This window comes from Garra rufa, chromosome 1 (assembly GCF_049309525.1).
Source record: "Garra rufa chromosome 1, GarRuf1.0, whole genome shotgun sequence".
Classification (NCBI taxonomy): domain Eukaryota; kingdom Metazoa; phylum Chordata; class Actinopteri; order Cypriniformes; family Cyprinidae; genus Garra; species Garra rufa.
In genome coordinates this window covers 89,302,360-89,317,607 of record NC_133361.1, presented here as the reverse complement: position 1 = coordinate 89,317,607, position 15,248 = coordinate 89,302,360, and the positions used below count along the sequence as shown (strand labels likewise).

At 51.0% G+C, this 15,248-nt stretch overlaps 17 non-coding genes across 17 annotated transcripts; all 17 read right to left on the bottom strand.

Moving 5' to 3' along the window:
• Positions 1-268: 268 nt before the first annotated feature.
• trnan-guu (transfer RNA asparagine (anticodon GUU)) lies at positions 269-342 on the bottom strand. The gene has a single exon. It is a non-coding gene; the product is annotated as a tRNA-Asn (tRNA).
• A 201-nt stretch (positions 343-543) lies between these two features.
• trnak-cuu (transfer RNA lysine (anticodon CUU)) lies at positions 544-616 on the bottom strand. The gene has a single exon. It is a non-coding gene; the product is annotated as a tRNA-Lys (tRNA).
• Positions 617-1,474: 858 nt separating this feature from the next.
• On the bottom strand, positions 1,475-1,615 carry LOC141283100 (U4 spliceosomal RNA). Its single transcript, XR_012338094.1, has one exon. It is a non-coding gene; the product is annotated as a U4 spliceosomal RNA (small nuclear RNA).
• A 1,543-nt stretch (positions 1,616-3,158) lies between these two features.
• trnan-guu (transfer RNA asparagine (anticodon GUU)) lies at positions 3,159-3,232 on the bottom strand. Its single transcript has one exon. It is a non-coding gene; the product is annotated as a tRNA-Asn (tRNA).
• Positions 3,233-3,433: 201 nt separating this feature from the next.
• trnak-cuu (transfer RNA lysine (anticodon CUU)) lies at positions 3,434-3,506 on the bottom strand. The gene has a single exon. It is a non-coding gene; the product is annotated as a tRNA-Lys (tRNA).
• An 858-nt stretch (positions 3,507-4,364) lies between these two features.
• Positions 4,365-4,505, bottom strand: LOC141283093 (U4 spliceosomal RNA). Its single transcript, XR_012338093.1, has one exon. It is a non-coding gene; the product is annotated as a U4 spliceosomal RNA (small nuclear RNA).
• A 1,543-nt stretch (positions 4,506-6,048) lies between these two features.
• trnan-guu (transfer RNA asparagine (anticodon GUU)) lies at positions 6,049-6,122 on the bottom strand. The gene has a single exon. It is a non-coding gene; the product is annotated as a tRNA-Asn (tRNA).
• A 201-nt stretch (positions 6,123-6,323) lies between these two features.
• On the bottom strand, positions 6,324-6,396 carry trnak-cuu (transfer RNA lysine (anticodon CUU)). Its single transcript has one exon. It is a non-coding gene; the product is annotated as a tRNA-Lys (tRNA).
• An 858-nt stretch (positions 6,397-7,254) lies between these two features.
• Positions 7,255-7,395, bottom strand: LOC141283087 (U4 spliceosomal RNA). The gene has a single exon (XR_012338092.1). It is a non-coding gene; the product is annotated as a U4 spliceosomal RNA (small nuclear RNA).
• Positions 7,396-8,938: 1,543 nt separating this feature from the next.
• trnan-guu (transfer RNA asparagine (anticodon GUU)) lies at positions 8,939-9,012 on the bottom strand. The gene has a single exon. It is a non-coding gene; the product is annotated as a tRNA-Asn (tRNA).
• A 201-nt stretch (positions 9,013-9,213) lies between these two features.
• trnak-cuu (transfer RNA lysine (anticodon CUU)) lies at positions 9,214-9,286 on the bottom strand. The gene has a single exon. It is a non-coding gene; the product is annotated as a tRNA-Lys (tRNA).
• An 858-nt stretch (positions 9,287-10,144) lies between these two features.
• On the bottom strand, positions 10,145-10,285 carry LOC141284338 (U4 spliceosomal RNA). Its single transcript, XR_012338409.1, has one exon. It is a non-coding gene; the product is annotated as a U4 spliceosomal RNA (small nuclear RNA).
• A 1,543-nt stretch (positions 10,286-11,828) lies between these two features.
• Positions 11,829-11,902, bottom strand: trnan-guu (transfer RNA asparagine (anticodon GUU)). Its single transcript has one exon. It is a non-coding gene; the product is annotated as a tRNA-Asn (tRNA).
• A 201-nt stretch (positions 11,903-12,103) lies between these two features.
• On the bottom strand, positions 12,104-12,176 carry trnak-cuu (transfer RNA lysine (anticodon CUU)). Its single transcript has one exon. It is a non-coding gene; the product is annotated as a tRNA-Lys (tRNA).
• Positions 12,177-13,034: 858 nt separating this feature from the next.
• LOC141283082 (U4 spliceosomal RNA) lies at positions 13,035-13,175 on the bottom strand. The gene has a single exon (XR_012338091.1). It is a non-coding gene; the product is annotated as a U4 spliceosomal RNA (small nuclear RNA).
• Positions 13,176-14,718: 1,543 nt separating this feature from the next.
• Positions 14,719-14,792, bottom strand: trnan-guu (transfer RNA asparagine (anticodon GUU)). The gene has a single exon. It is a non-coding gene; the product is annotated as a tRNA-Asn (tRNA).
• A 201-nt stretch (positions 14,793-14,993) lies between these two features.
• On the bottom strand, positions 14,994-15,066 carry trnak-cuu (transfer RNA lysine (anticodon CUU)). The gene has a single exon. It is a non-coding gene; the product is annotated as a tRNA-Lys (tRNA).
• Between the last annotated feature and the right edge of the window lie 182 nt (positions 15,067-15,248).

Genomic DNA, 15,248 nt, shown 5'->3' with positions numbered 1-15,248 from the left:
ACCTTCAGCCGAATGTCAGCGGAAACTATGTCAACTAGATGAGCCCCAGAGACAGATCATCAGTAAAGAAGGCATCCACATGCCACAGCAAACTACTCGAGCTGGTGAAAATGTTCACCAAACACCCGCCGCTGAATTCTTTTAAAACAAGCCAGCTTATTGAAGGTGCACAAGATAAACGCCCTGAGAAAGCTGTGCCTCGCAACCCTAAGAATGGCATAGGCGTTAGTGGACACCTGACGCGCGTGCAAAACTCCGGCATTTCACACGTCCCTGGGTGGGCTCGAACCACCAACCTTTCGGTTAACAGCCGAACGCGCTAACCGATTGCGCCACAGAGACAGCCGCTGTTGCTTGCTGCCGCCGGATCACCGGTGTAAAAGCAAGGGTTAGGGTTAGTGATAGGGATTAAAATCGCTCGCACTAACAGCGACATCTGTTTTGAAAGATGTTTCCGGAGCTCGCAAAATCCACTCAGCCTGCGCGGCGAATGGGCACGCTGGAGCCCGCCACCCTTTTGGGAAGAAAGAGAGTCAACAGAGCCGCCCAACGTGGGGTTCGAACCCACGACCCTGAGATTAAGAGTCTCATGCTCTACCGACTGAGCTAGCCGGGCTGGTCGTGGGCTTCTTCACCGGGTCGGACCCAGTTTTCATCGGCCCCCAAATTACACAGGCGAAACGGAGGCTCTCGCGTTGTGCGAGACTGTCGAGCCCTCCCCGTGGGTAGGGCTTAGAGCAGGCTTAGAGTTTTCTTCTGTCGGTTTTGACCCAATCTATTTTTGGGAAGCGCAGTTTGACCCAGCAGTGCGGGCCAACAACACGTTCTGTTTTGCCGCGTGAAGGCGGGTCAATGCTTTGGACAGCGTATGGTTGAGATGTGATTTTCCACCAATTTGGGGCACCTTTCTTAAGGAAATCAAGGATGATTTGATGGGAAATGGCAAACTGCTGTAGCGTTTGGCTAACAAGCCAAAGCTACAAAGGATGTACCGGTGCCCCGTCGTCCGAGCAGAATCCACATTCGGCCGTAATCGGAGGTTACTACTAACGTTCGATTGTGTCTCATAGGGAGTTTGACGCAGGGCCTCAGTGGAAAACAGGCCCTCGGCGGCTGAAACAAAAGACGAAGAAGGCATCCACATGCACATGATTCAGGAGTGTTAAACAAAGAAACCACGCAAGATGACGAGGTGGTCCAGCGGTTAAGGCGGTGGAAGGCTAATACATTGTGCTCGACATGCACTGGAAGCTTTAGCGCCACTGAGAGCCCACCGGACCAGACAGGCCCAACCTGTTTACGATGGGTAACGGTGAGCTGTAATTGCGCTGCAGTTTAATGATACCCGTCTTAAGGACATATTTACAAAACAACAAGCCTTCTGGCTCTGGCGCTCAATCATCAGCAGACACCTTTTCAACGAGAAGCAAAACCTAAACGAAACAAGACTACTTTTTCTCAACAATACTCTAAGCCTCCAGAGAGGCTAGCAAAAATTGCCAAAGCTGACTGTATTTCAAGTCATCCTGGCGGGGTATTGGGTAAAGTTTTCAACCAGCAATGATCGCGCCTCGGATAAACCTCACAGGCTACAATATTGCCTCTGCGAAAGAATGCCGGCGACGGTCGTGACCTTTTCAGGCACCTACGTGGATGTGAGCCGACAAGGTGGTAGCAAGCTTTAAACTGCCGCACAAACAGTCTCCTGGCACGGGTTGCTGCACCGTGTTTCTACGGAACAGATTAGAGGTGTGTAAAAGACGGCTCATTCACTATTCCCTCTGTGCTCAAAACAGCCTGCTGAAAGCACAGCAGCAGCTGAAAAGGTCCGCAGCATGGCCTCTCTCAGTCAGCAAGGGGGCGGGGAGGCCGAGTGGTTAAGGCGATGGACTGCTAATCCCATCCTTGTCGTTCGGTTCCTTTAGCACTGGACCTTAATCTAGGTCCTGGGGACCCCATGCTGAACTTTTTGTGTGTCCTCCTTATCTAACACACTCAGTTCAGTTCTTTGAGTTCTCTACTAATGAGCTGATGATCTGAATCGGGAGTGCTAAATAAAAGACGCCACGTAATATGACGAGGTGGCCGCGTGGTTAAGGCGATGGACTGCTAATCCATTGTGCTCTGCACGCGTGGGTTTGAATCCCATCCTCGTCGTTCGGTACATTTAGCAGTGATCCTCGGTCCTGGGGACCCCACTCTGCAATTTTTGTGTGTCTTCCCTATCTGACACACTCAGTTCAGTTCACCGAGCGCTCTACTAATGAGCTGGTGGTCTGAATCGGGAGTGTTAAACAAAAGGACCGCGCAAAACGAAAGGTGGTCGAGTGGTTAAGGCGATGCAAGGCTAGTCCGTTGTGCTCGGCACGCCTTGGTTTGTGTGGGTTCGAATCCCATCCTCTTCATTTGATGCTTTAGCACCACTGAGAGCCCACCGGAACAGACAGGCCCAACCTGTTTACGATGGGTAGCGGCGAGCTGTGACTGTGCTGTAGTTTATTGATAACTGCCGCAAAGTCTTGAGAACATATTGACAAAACAACAAGTCTTCTGGCTCCGGCACGCTATGATCGGTGGACACCTCTTTGACGAGGACCAACAACCAGCCACGCCAATAAAAGGAAACAAAACGAAGCAAGACTATCTTTCTCAACAAGCCTCCAGAGAGACTGGCAAAAATTGCCGATGCTGACTGTATTTTCAAGTCATCCCGGTGGGGTATTGGGTATTGACTTTGTGGCAACATGGAACTTTTGCATCTACATTAATATTAGTCTGTTTCTTCTTATTCTGAGGTCACCGTAGCCACCAGATCCATTCTGTATTCCGATCTGATGGTCACTACAGTCCCCCGGTTCCAGTCCGTACCAAGAGCAGATAGTGGATCAGCACCTTCAGCCGAATGTCAGCGGAAACTATGTCAACTAGATGAGCCCCAGAGACAGATCATCAGTAAAGAAGGCATCCACATGCCACAGCAAACTACTCGAGCTGGTGAAAATGTTCACCAAACACCCGCCGCTGAATTCTTTTAAAACAAGCCAGCTTATTGAAGGTGCACAAGATAAACGCCCTGAGAAAGCTGTGCCTCGCAACCCTAAGAATGGCATAGGCGTTAGTGGACACCTGACGCGCGTGCAAAACTCCGGCATTTCACACGTCCCTGGGTGGGCTCGAACCACCAACCTTTCGGTTAACAGCCGAACGCGCTAACCGATTGCGCCACAGAGACAGCCGCTGTTGCTTGCTGCCGCCGGATCACCGGTGTAAAAGCAAGGGTTAGGGTTAGTGATAGGGATTAAAATCGCTCGCACTAACAGCGACATCTGTTTTGAAAGATGTTTCCGGAGCTCGCAAAATCCACTCAGCCTGCGCGGCGAATGGGCACGCTGGAGCCCGCCACCCTTTTGGGAAGAAAGAGAGTCAACAGAGCCGCCCAACGTGGGGCTCGAACCCACGACCCTGAGATTAAGAGTCTCATGCTCTACCGACTGAGCTAGCCGGGCTGGTTGTGGGCTTCTTCACCGGGTCGGACCCAGTTTTCATCGGCCCCCAAATTACACAGGCGAAACGGAGGCTCTCGCGTTGTGCGAGACTGTCGAGCCCTCCCCGTGGGTAGGGCTTAGAGCAGGCTTAGAGTTTTCTTCTGTCGGTTTTGACCCAATCTATTTTTGGGAAGCGCAGTTTGACCCAGCAGTGCGGGCCAACAACACGTTCTGTTTTGCCGCGTGAAGGCGGGTCAATGCTTTGGACAGCGTATGGTTGAGATGTGATTTTCCACCAATTTGGGGCACCTTTCTTAAGGAAATCAAGGATGATTTGATGGGAAATGGCAAACTGCTGTAGCGTTTGGCTAACAAGCCAAAGCTACAAAGGATGTACCGGTGCCCCGTCGTCCGAGCAGAATCCACATTCGGCCGTAATCGGAGGTTACTACTAACGTTCGATTGTGTCTCATAGGGAGTTTGACGCAGGGCCTCAGTGGAAAACAGGCCCTCGGCGGCTGAAACAAAAGACGAAGAAGGCATCCACATGCACATGATTCAGGAGTGTTAAACAAAGAAACCACGCAAGATGACGAGGTGGTCCAGCGGTTAAGGCGGTGGAAGGCTAATACATTGTGCTCGACATGCACTGGAAGCTTTAGCGCCACTGAGAGCCCACCGGACCAGACAGGCCCAACCTGTTTACGATGGGTAACGGTGAGCTGTAATTGCGCTGCAGTTTAATGATACCCGTCTTAAGGACATATTTACAAAACAACAAGCCTTCTGGCTCTGGCGCTCAATCATCAGCAGACACCTTTTCAACGAGAAGCAAAACCTAAACGAAACAAGACTACTTTTTCTCAACAATACTCTAAGCCTCCAGAGAGGCTAGCAAAAATTGCCAAAGCTGACTGTATTTCAAGTCATCCTGGCGGGGTATTGGGTAAAGTTTTCAACCAGCAATGATCGCGCCTCGGATAAACCTCACAGGCTACAATATTGCCTCTGCGAAAGAATGCCGGCGACGGTCGTGACCTTTTCAGGCACCTACGTGGATGTGAGCCGACAAGGTGGTAGCAAGCTTTAAACTGCCGCACAAACAGTCTCCTGGCACGGGTTGCTGCACCGTGTTTCTACGGAACAGATTAGAGGTGTGTAAAAGACGGCTCATTCACTATTCCCTCTGTGCTCAAAACAGCCTGCTGAAAGCACAGCAGCAGCTGAAAAGGTCCGCAGCATGGCCTCTCTCAGTCAGCAAGGGGGCGGGGAGGCCGAGTGGTTAAGGCGATGGACTGCTAATCCCATCCTTGTCGTTCGGTTCCTTTAGCACTGGACCTTAATCTAGGTCCTGGGGACCCCATGCTGAACTTTTTGTGTGTCCTCCTTATCTAACACACTCAGTTCAGTTCTTTGAGTTCTCTACTAATGAGCTGATGATCTGAATCGGGAGTGCTAAATAAAAGACGCCACGTAATATGACGAGGTGGCCGCGTGGTTAAGGCGATGGACTGCTAATCCATTGTGCTCTGCACGCGTGGGTTTGAATCCCATCCTCGTCGTTCGGTACATTTAGCAGTGATCCTCGGTCCTGGGGACCCCACTCTGCAATTTTTGTGTGTCTTCCCTATCTGACACACTCAGTTCAGTTCACCGAGCGCTCTACTAATGAGCTGGTGGTCTGAATCGGGAGTGTTAAACAAAAGGACCGCGCAAAACGAAAGGTGGTCGAGTGGTTAAGGCGATGCAAGGCTAGTCCGTTGTGCTCGGCACGCCTTGGTTTGTGTGGGTTCGAATCCCATCCTCTTCATTTGATGCTTTAGCACCACTGAGAGCCCACCGGAACAGACAGGCCCAACCTGTTTACGATGGGTAGCGGCGAGCTGTGACTGTGCTGTAGTTTATTGATAACTGCCGCAAAGTCTTGAGAACATATTGACAAAACAACAAGTCTTCTGGCTCCGGCACGCTATGATCGGTGGACACCTCTTTGACGAGGACCAACAACCAGCCACGCCAATAAAAGGAAACAAAACGAAGCAAGACTATCTTTCTCAACAAGCCTCCAGAGAGACTGGCAAAAATTGCCGATGCTGACTGTATTTTCAAGTCATCCCGGTGGGGTATTGGGTATTGACTTTGTGGCAACATGGAACTTTTGCATCTACATTAATATTAGTCTGTTTCTTCTTATTCTGAGGTCACCGTAGCCACCAGATCCATTCTGTATTCCGATCTGATGGTCACTACAGTCCCCCGGTTCCAGTCCGTACCAAGAGCAGATAGTGGATCAGCACCTTCAGCCGAATGTCAGCGGAAACTATGTCAACTAGATGAGCCCCAGAGACAGATCATCAGTAAAGAAGGCATCCACATGCCACAGCAAACTACTCGAGCTGGTGAAAATGTTCACCAAACACCCGCCGCTGAATTCTTTTAAAACAAGCCAGCTTATTGAAGGTGCACAAGATAAACGCCCTGAGAAAGCTGTGCCTCGCAACCCTAAGAATGGCATAGGCGTTAGTGGACACCTGACGCGCGTGCAAAACTCCGGCATTTCACACGTCCCTGGGTGGGCTCGAACCACCAACCTTTCGGTTAACAGCCGAACGCGCTAACCGATTGCGCCACAGAGACAGCCGCTGTTGCTTGCTGCCGCCGGATCACCGGTGTAAAAGCAAGGGTTAGGGTTAGTGATAGGGATTAAAATCGCTCGCACTAACAGCGACATCTGTTTTGAAAGATGTTTCCGGAGCTCGCAAAATCCACTCAGCCTGCGCGGCGAATGGGCACGCTGGAGCCCGCCACCCTTTTGGGAAGAAAGAGAGTCAACAGAGCCGCCCAACGTGGGGCTCGAACCCACGACCCTGAGATTAAGAGTCTCATGCTCTACCGACTGAGCTAGCCGGGCTGGTCGTGGGCTTCTTCACCGGGTCGGACCCAGTTTTCATCGGCCCCCAAATTACACAGGCGAAACGGAGGCTCTCGCGTTGTGCGAGACTGTCGAGCCCTCCCCGTGGGTAGGGCTTAGAGCAGGCTTAGAGTTTTCTTCTGTCGGTTTTGACCCAATCTATTTTTGGGAAGCGCAGTTTGACCCAGCAGTGCGGGCCAACAACACGTTCTGTTTTGCCGCGTGAAGGCGGGTCAATGCTTTGGACAGCGTATGGTTGAGATGTGATTTTCCACCAATTTGGGGCACCTTTCTTAAGGAAATCAAGGATGATTTGATGGGAAATGGCAAACTGCTGTAGCGTTTGGCTAACAAGCCAAAGCTACAAAGGATGTACCGGTGCCCCGTCGTCCGAGCAGAATCCACATTCGGCCGTAATCGGAGGTTACTACTAACGTTCGATTGTGTCTCATAGGGAGTTTGACGCAGGGCCTCAGTGGAAAACAGGCCCTCGGCGGCTGAAACAAAAGACGAAGAAGGCATCCACATGCACATGATTCAGGAGTGTTAAACAAAGAAACCACGCAAGATGACGAGGTGGTCCAGCGGTTAAGGCGGTGGAAGGCTAATACATTGTGCTCGACATGCACTGGAAGCTTTAGCGCCACTGAGAGCCCACCGGACCAGACAGGCCCAACCTGTTTACGATGGGTAACGGTGAGCTGTAATTGCGCTGCAGTTTAATGATACCCGTCTTAAGGACATATTTACAAAACAACAAGCCTTCTGGCTCTGGCGCTCAATCATCAGCAGACACCTTTTCAACGAGAAGCAAAACCTAAACGAAACAAGACTACTTTTTCTCAACAATACTCTAAGCCTCCAGAGAGGCTAGCAAAAATTGCCAAAGCTGACTGTATTTCAAGTCATCCTGGCGGGGTATTGGGTAAAGTTTTCAACCAGCAATGATCGCGCCTCGGATAAACCTCACAGGCTACAATATTGCCTCTGCGAAAGAATGCCGGCGACGGTCGTGACCTTTTCAGGCACCTACGTGGATGTGAGCCGACAAGGTGGTAGCAAGCTTTAAACTGCCGCACAAACAGTCTCCTGGCACGGGTTGCTGCACCGTGTTTCTACGGAACAGATTAGAGGTGTGTAAAAGACGGCTCATTCACTATTCCCTCTGTGCTCAAAACAGCCTGCTGAAAGCACAGCAGCAGCTGAAAAGGTCCGCAGCATGGCCTCTCTCAGTCAGCAAGGGGGCGGGGAGGCCGAGTGGTTAAGGCGATGGACTGCTAATCCCATCCTTGTCGTTCGGTTCCTTTAGCACTGGACCTTAATCTAGGTCCTGGGGACCCCATGCTGAACTTTTTGTGTGTCCTCCTTATCTAACACACTCAGTTCAGTTCTTTGAGTTCTCTACTAATGAGCTGATGATCTGAATCGGGAGTGCTAAATAAAAGACGCCACGTAATATGACGAGGTGGCCGCGTGGTTAAGGCGATGGACTGCTAATCCATTGTGCTCTGCACGCGTGGGTTTGAATCCCATCCTCGTCGTTCGGTACATTTAGCAGTGATCCTCGGTCCTGGGGACCCCACTCTGCAATTTTTGTGTGTCTTCCCTATCTGACACACTCAGTTCAGTTCACCGAGCGCTCTACTAATGAGCTGGTGGTCTGAATCGGGAGTGTTAAACAAAAGGACCGCGCAAAACGAAAGGTGGTCGAGTGGTTAAGGCGATGCAAGGCTAGTCCGTTGTGCTCGGCACGCCTTGGTTTGTGTGGGTTCGAATCCCATCCTCTTCATTTGATGCTTTAGCACCACTGAGAGCCCACCGGAACAGACAGGCCCAACCTGTTTACGATGGGTAGCGGCGAGCTGTGACTGTGCTGTAGTTTATTGATAACTGCCGCAAAGTCTTGAGAACATATTGACAAAACAACAAGTCTTCTGGCTCCGGCACGCTATGATCGGTGGACACCTCTTTGACGAGGACCAACAACCAGCCACGCCAATAAAAGGAAACAAAACGAAGCAAGACTATCTTTCTCAACAAGCCTCCAGAGAGACTGGCAAAAATTGCCGATGCTGACTGTATTTTCAAGTCATCCCGGTGGGGTATTGGGTATTGACTTTGTGGCAACATGGAACTTTTGCATCTACATTAATATTAGTCTCTTTCTTCTTATTCTGAGGTCACCGTAGCCACCAGATCCATTCTGTATTCCGATCTGATGGTCACTACAGTCCCCCGGTTCCAGTCCGTACCAAGAGCAGATAGTGGATCAGCACCTTCAGCCGAATGTCAGCGGAAACTATGTCAACTAGATGAGCCCCAGAGACAGATCATCAGTAAAGAAGGCATCCACATGCCACAGCAAACTACTCGAGCTGGTGAAAATGTTCACCAAACACCCGCCGCTGAATTCTTTTAAAACAAGCCAGCTTATTGAAGGTGCACAAGATAAACGCCCTGAGAAAGCTGTGCCTCGCAACCCTAAGAATGGCATAGGCGTTAGTGGACACCTGACGCGCGTGCAAAACTCCGGCATTTCACACGTCCCTGGGTGGGCTCGAACCACCAACCTTTCGGTTAACAGCCGAACGCGCTAACCGATTGCGCCACAGAGACAGCCGCTGTTGCTTGCTGCCGCCGGATCACCGGTGTAAAAGCAAGGGTTAGGGTTAGTGATAGGGATTAAAATCGCTCGCACTAACAGCGACATCTGTTTTGAAAGATGTTTCCGGAGCTCGCAAAATCCACTCAGCCTGCGCGGCGAATGGGCACGCTGGAGCCCGCCACCCTTTTGGGAAGAAAGAGAGTCAACAGAGCCGCCCAACGTGGGGCTCGAACCCACGACCCTGAGATTAAGAGTCTCATGCTCTACCGACTGAGCTAGCCGGGCTGGTCGTGGGCTTCTTCACCGGGTCGGACCCAGTTTTCATCGGCCCCCAAATTACACAGGCGAAACGGAGGCTCTCGCGTTGTGCGAGACTGTCGAGCCCTCCCCGTGGGTAGGGCTTAGAGCAGGCTTAGAGTTTTCTTCTGTCGGTTTTGACCCAATCTATTTTTGGGAAGCGCAGTTTGACCCAGCAGTGCGGGCCAACAACACGTTCTGTTTTGCCGCGTGAAGGCGGGTCAATGCTTTGGACAGCGTATGGTTGAGATGTGATTTTCCACCAATTTGGGGCACCTTTCTTAAGGAAATCAAGGATGATTTGATGGGAAATGGCAAACTGCTGTAGCGTTTGGCTAACAAGCCAAAGCTACAAAGGATGTACCGGTGCCCCGTCGTCCGAGCAGAATCCACATTCGGCCGTAATCGGAGGTTACTACTAACGTTCGATTGTGTCTCATAGGGAGTTTGACGCAGGGCCTCAGTGGAAAACAGGCCCTCGGCGGCTGAAACAAAAGACGAAGAAGGCATCCACATGCACATGATTCAGGAGTGTTAAACAAAGAAACCACGCAAGATGACGAGGTGGTCCAGCGGTTAAGGCGGTGGAAGGCTAATACATTGTGCTCGACATGCACTGGACGCTTTAGCGCCACTGAGAGCCCACCGGACCAGACAGGCCCAACCTGTTTACGATGGGTAACGGTGAGCTGTAATTGCGCTGCAGTTTAATGATACCCGTCTTGAGGACATATTTACAAAACAACAAGCCTTCTGGCTCTGGCGCTCAATCATCAGCAGACACCTTTTCAACGAGAAGCAAAACCTAAACGAAACAAGACTACTTTTTCTCAACAATACTCTAAGCCTCCAGAGAGGCTAGCAAAAATTGCCAAAGCTGACTGTATTTCAAGTCATCCTGGCAGGGTATTGGGTAAAGTTTTCAACCAGCAATGATCGCGCCTCGGATAAACCTCACAGGCTACAATATTGCCTCTGCGAAAGAATGCCGGCGACGGTCGTGACCTTTTCAGGCACCTACGTGGATGTGAGCCGACAAGGTGGTAGCAAGCTTTAAACTGCCGCACAAACAGTCTCCTGGCACGGGTTGCTGCACCGTGTTTCTACGGAACAGATTAGAGGTGTGTAAAAGACGGCTCATTCACTATTCCCTCTGTGCTCAAAACAGCCTGCTGAAAGCACAGCAGCAGCTGAAAAGGTCCGCAGCATGGCCTCTCTCAGTCAGCAAGGGGGCGGGGAGGCCGAGTGGTTAAGGCGATGGACTGCTAATCCCATCCTTGTCGTTCGGTTCCTTTAGCACTGGACCTTAATCTAGGTCCTGGGGACCCCATGCTGAACTTTTTGTGTGTCCTCCTTATCTAACACACTCAGTTCAGTTCTTTGAGTTCTCTACTAATGAGCTGATGATCTGAATCGGGAGTGCTAAATAAAAGACGCCACGTAATATGACGAGGTGGCCGCGTGGTTAAGGCGATGGACTGCTAATCCATTGTGCTCTGCACGCGTGGGTTTGAATCCCATCCTCGTCGTTCGGTACATTTAGCAGTGATCCTCGGTCCTGGGGACCCCACTCTGCAATTTTTGTGTGTCTTCCCTATCTGACACACTCAGTTCAGTTCACCGAGCGCTCTACTAATGAGCTGGTGGTCTGAATCGGGAGTGTTAAACAAAAGGACCGCGCAAAACGAAAGGTGGTCGAGTGGTTAAGGCGATGCAAGGCTAGTCCGTTGTGCTCGGCACGCCTTGGTTTGTGTGGGTTCGAATCCCATCCTCTTCATTTGATGCTTTAGCACCACTGAGAGCCCACCGGAACAGACAGGCCCAACCTGTTTACGATGGGTAGCGGCGAGCTGTGACTGTGCTGTAGTTTATTGATAACTGCCGCAAAGTCTTGAGAACATATTGACAAAACAACAAGTCTTCTGGCTCCGGCACGCTATGATCGGTGGACACCTCTTTGACGAGGACCAACAACCAGCCACGCCAATAAAAGGAAACAAAACGAAGCAAGACTATCTTTCTCAACAAGCCTCCAGAGAGACTGGCAAAAATTGCCGATGCTGACTGTATTTTCAAGTCATCCCGGTGGGGTATTGGGTATTGACTTTGTGGCAACATGGAACTTTTGCATCTACATTAATATTAGTCTGTTTCTTCTTATTCTGAGGTCACCGTAGCCACCAGATCCATTCTGTATTCCGATCTGATGGTCACTACAGTCCCCCGGTTCCAGTCCGTACCAAGAGCAGATAGTGGATCAGCACCTTCAGCCGAATGTCAGCGGAAACTATGTCAACTAGATGAGCCCCAGAGACAGATCATCAGTAAAGAAGGCATCCACATGCCACAGCAAACTACTCGAGCTGGTGAAAATGTTCACCAAACACCCGCCGCTGAATTCTTTTAAAACAAGCCAGCTTATTGAAGGTGCACAAGATAAACGCCCTGAGAAAGCTGTGCCTCGCAACCCTAAGAATGGCATAGGCGTTAGTGGACACCTGACGCGCGTGCAAAACTCCGGCATTTCACACGTCCCTGGGTGGGCTCGAACCACCAACCTTTCGGTTAACAGCCGAACGCGCTAACCGATTGCGCCACAGAGACAGCCGCTGTTGCTTGCTGCCGCCGGATCACCGGTGTAAAAGCAAGGGTTAGGGTTAGTGATAGGGATTAAAATCGCTCGCACTAACAGCGACATCTGTTTTGAAAGATGTTTCCGGAGCTCGCAAAATCCACTCAGCCTGCGCGGCGAATGGGCACGCTGGAGCCCGCCACCCTTTTGGGAAGAAAGAGAGTCAACAGAGCCGCCCAACGTGGGGCTCGAACCCACGACCCTGAGATTAAGAGTCTCATGCTCTACCGACTGAGCTAGCCGGGCTGGTCGTGGGCTTCTTCACCGGGTCGGACCCAGTTTTCATCGGCCCCCAAATTACACAGGCGAAACGGAGGCTCTCGCGTTGTGCGAGACTGTCGAGCCCTCCCCGTGGGTAGGGCTTAGAGCAGGCTTAGAGTTTTCTTCTGTCGGTTTTGACCCAATCTATTTTTGGGAAGCGCAGTTTGACCCAGCAGTGCGGACCAACAACACGTTCTGTTTTGCCGCGTGAAGGCGGGTCAATGCTTTGGACAGCGTATGGTTGAGATGTGATTTTCCACCAATTTGGGGCACCTTTCTTAAGGAAATCAAGGATGATTTGATGGGAAATGGCAAACTGCTGTAGCGTTTGGCTAACAAGCCAAAGCTACAAAGGATGTACCGGTGCCCCGTCGTCCGAGCAGAATCCACATTCGGCCGTAATCGGAGGTTACTACTAACGTTCGATTGTGTCTCATAGGGAGTTTGACGCAGGGCCTCAGTGGAAAACAGGCCCTCGGCGGCTGAAACAAAAGACGAAGAAGGCATCCACATGCACATGATTCAGGAGTGTTAAACAAAGAAACCACGCAAGATGACGAGGTGGTCCAGCGGTTAAGGCGGTGGAAGGCTAATACATTGTGCTCGACATGCACTGGAAGCTTTAGCGCCACTGAGAGCCCACCGGACCAGACAGGCCCAACCTGTTTACGATGGGTAACGGTGAGCTGTAATTGCGCTGCAGTTTAATGATACCCGTCTTAAGGACATATTTACAAAACAACAAGCCTTCTGGCTCTGGCGCTCAATCATCAGCAGACACCTTTTCAACGAGAAGCAAAACCTAAACGAAACAAGACTACTTTTTCTCAACAATACTCTAAGCCTCCAGAGAGGCTAGCAAAAATTGCCAAAGCTGACTGTATTTCAAGTCATCCTGGCGGGGTATTGGGTAAAGTTTTCAACCAGCAATGATCGCGCCTCGGATAAACCTCACAGGCTACAATATTGCCTCTGCGAAAGAATGCCGGCGACGGTCGTGACCTTTTCAGGCACCTACGTGGATGTGAGCCGACAAGGTGGTAGCAAGCTTTAAACTGCCGCACAAACAGTCTCCTGGCACGGGTTGCTGCACCGTGTTTCTACGGAACAGATTAGAGGTGTGTAAAAGACGGCTCATTCACTATTCCCTCTGTGCTCAAAACAGCCTGCTGAAAGCACAGCAGCAGCTGAAAAGGTCCGCAGCATGGCCTCTCTCAGTCAGCAAGGGGGCGGGGAGGCCGAGTGGTTAAGGCGATGGACTGCTAATCCCATCCTTGTCGTTCGGTTCCTTTAGCACTGGACCTTAATCTAGGTCCTGGGGACCCCATGCTGAACTTTTTGTGTGTCCTCCTTATCTAACACACTCAGTTCAGTTCTTTGAGTTCTCTACTAATGAGCTGATGATCTGAATCGGGAGTGCTAAATAAAAGACGCCACGTAATATGACGAGGTGGCCGCGTGGTTAAGGCGATGGACTGCTAATCCATTGTGCTCTGCACGCGTGGGTTTGAATCCCATCCTCGTCGTTCGGTACATTTAGCAGTGATCCTCGGTCCTGGGGACCCCACTCTGCAATTTTTGTGTGTCTTCCCTATCTGACACACTCAGTTCAGTTCACCGAGCGCTCTACTAATGAGCTGGTGGTCTGAATCGGGAGTGTTAAACAAAAGGACCGCGCAAAACGAAAGGTGGTCGAGTGGTTAAGGCGATGCAAGGCTAGTCCGTTGTGCTCGGCACGCCTTGGTTTGTGTGGGTTCGAATCCCATCCTCTTCATTTGATGCTTTAGCACCACTGAGAGCCCACCGGAACAGACAGGCCCAACCTGTTTACGATGGGTAGCGGCGAGCTGTGACTGTGCTGTAGTTTATTGATAACTGCCGCAAAGTCTTGAGAACATATTGACAAAACAACAAGTCTTCTGGCTCCGGCACGCTATGATCGGTGGACACCTCTTTGACGAGGACCAACAACCAGCCACGCCAATAAAAGGAAACAAAACGAAGCAAGACTATCTTTCTCAACAAGCCTCCAGAGAGACTGGCAAAAATTGCCGATGCTGACTGTATTTTCAAGTCATCCCGGTGGGGTATTGGGTATTGACTTTGTGGCAACATGGAACTTTTGCATCTACATTAATATTAGTCTGTTTCTTCTTATTCTGAGGTCACCGTAGCCACCAGATCCATTCTGTATTCCGATCTGATGGTCACTACAGTCCCCCGGTTCCAGTCCGTACCAAGAGCAGATAGTGGATCAGCACCTTCAGCCGAATGTCAGCGGAAACTATGTCAACTAGATGAGCCCCAGAGACAGATCATCAGTAAAGAAGGCATCCACATGCCACAGCAAACTACTCGAGCTGGTGAAAATGTTCACCAAACACCCGCCGCTGAATTCTTTTAAAACAAGCCAGCTTATTGAAGGTGCACAAGATAAACGCCCTGAGAAAGCTGTGCCTCGCAACCCTAAGAATGGCATAGGCGTTAGTGGACACCTGACGCGCGTGCAAAACTCCGGCATTTCACACGTCCCTGGGTGGGCTCGAACCACCAACCTTTCGGTTAACAGCCGAACGCGCTAACCGATTGCGCCACAGAGACAGCCGCTGTTGCTTGCTGCCGCCGGATCACCGGTGTAAAAGCAAGGGTTAGGGTTAGTGATAGGGATTAAAATCGCTCGCACTAACAGCGACATCTGTTTTGAAAGATGTTTCCGGAGCTCGCAAAATCCACTCAGCCTGCGCGGCGAATGGGCACGCTGGAGCCCGCCACCCTTTTGGGAAGAAAGAGAGTCAACAGAGCCGCCCAACGTGGGGCTCGAACCCACGACCCTGAGATTAAGAGTCTCATGCTCTACCGACTGAGCTAGCCGGGCTGGTCGTGGGCTTCTTCACCGGGTCGGACCCAGTTTTCATCGGCCCCCAAATTACACAGGCGAAACGGAGGCTCTCGCGTTGTGCGAGACTGTCGAGCCCTCCCCGTGGGTAGGGCTTAGAGCAGGCTTAGAGTTTTCTTCTGTCGGTTTTGACCCAATCTATTTTTGGGAAGCGCAGTTTG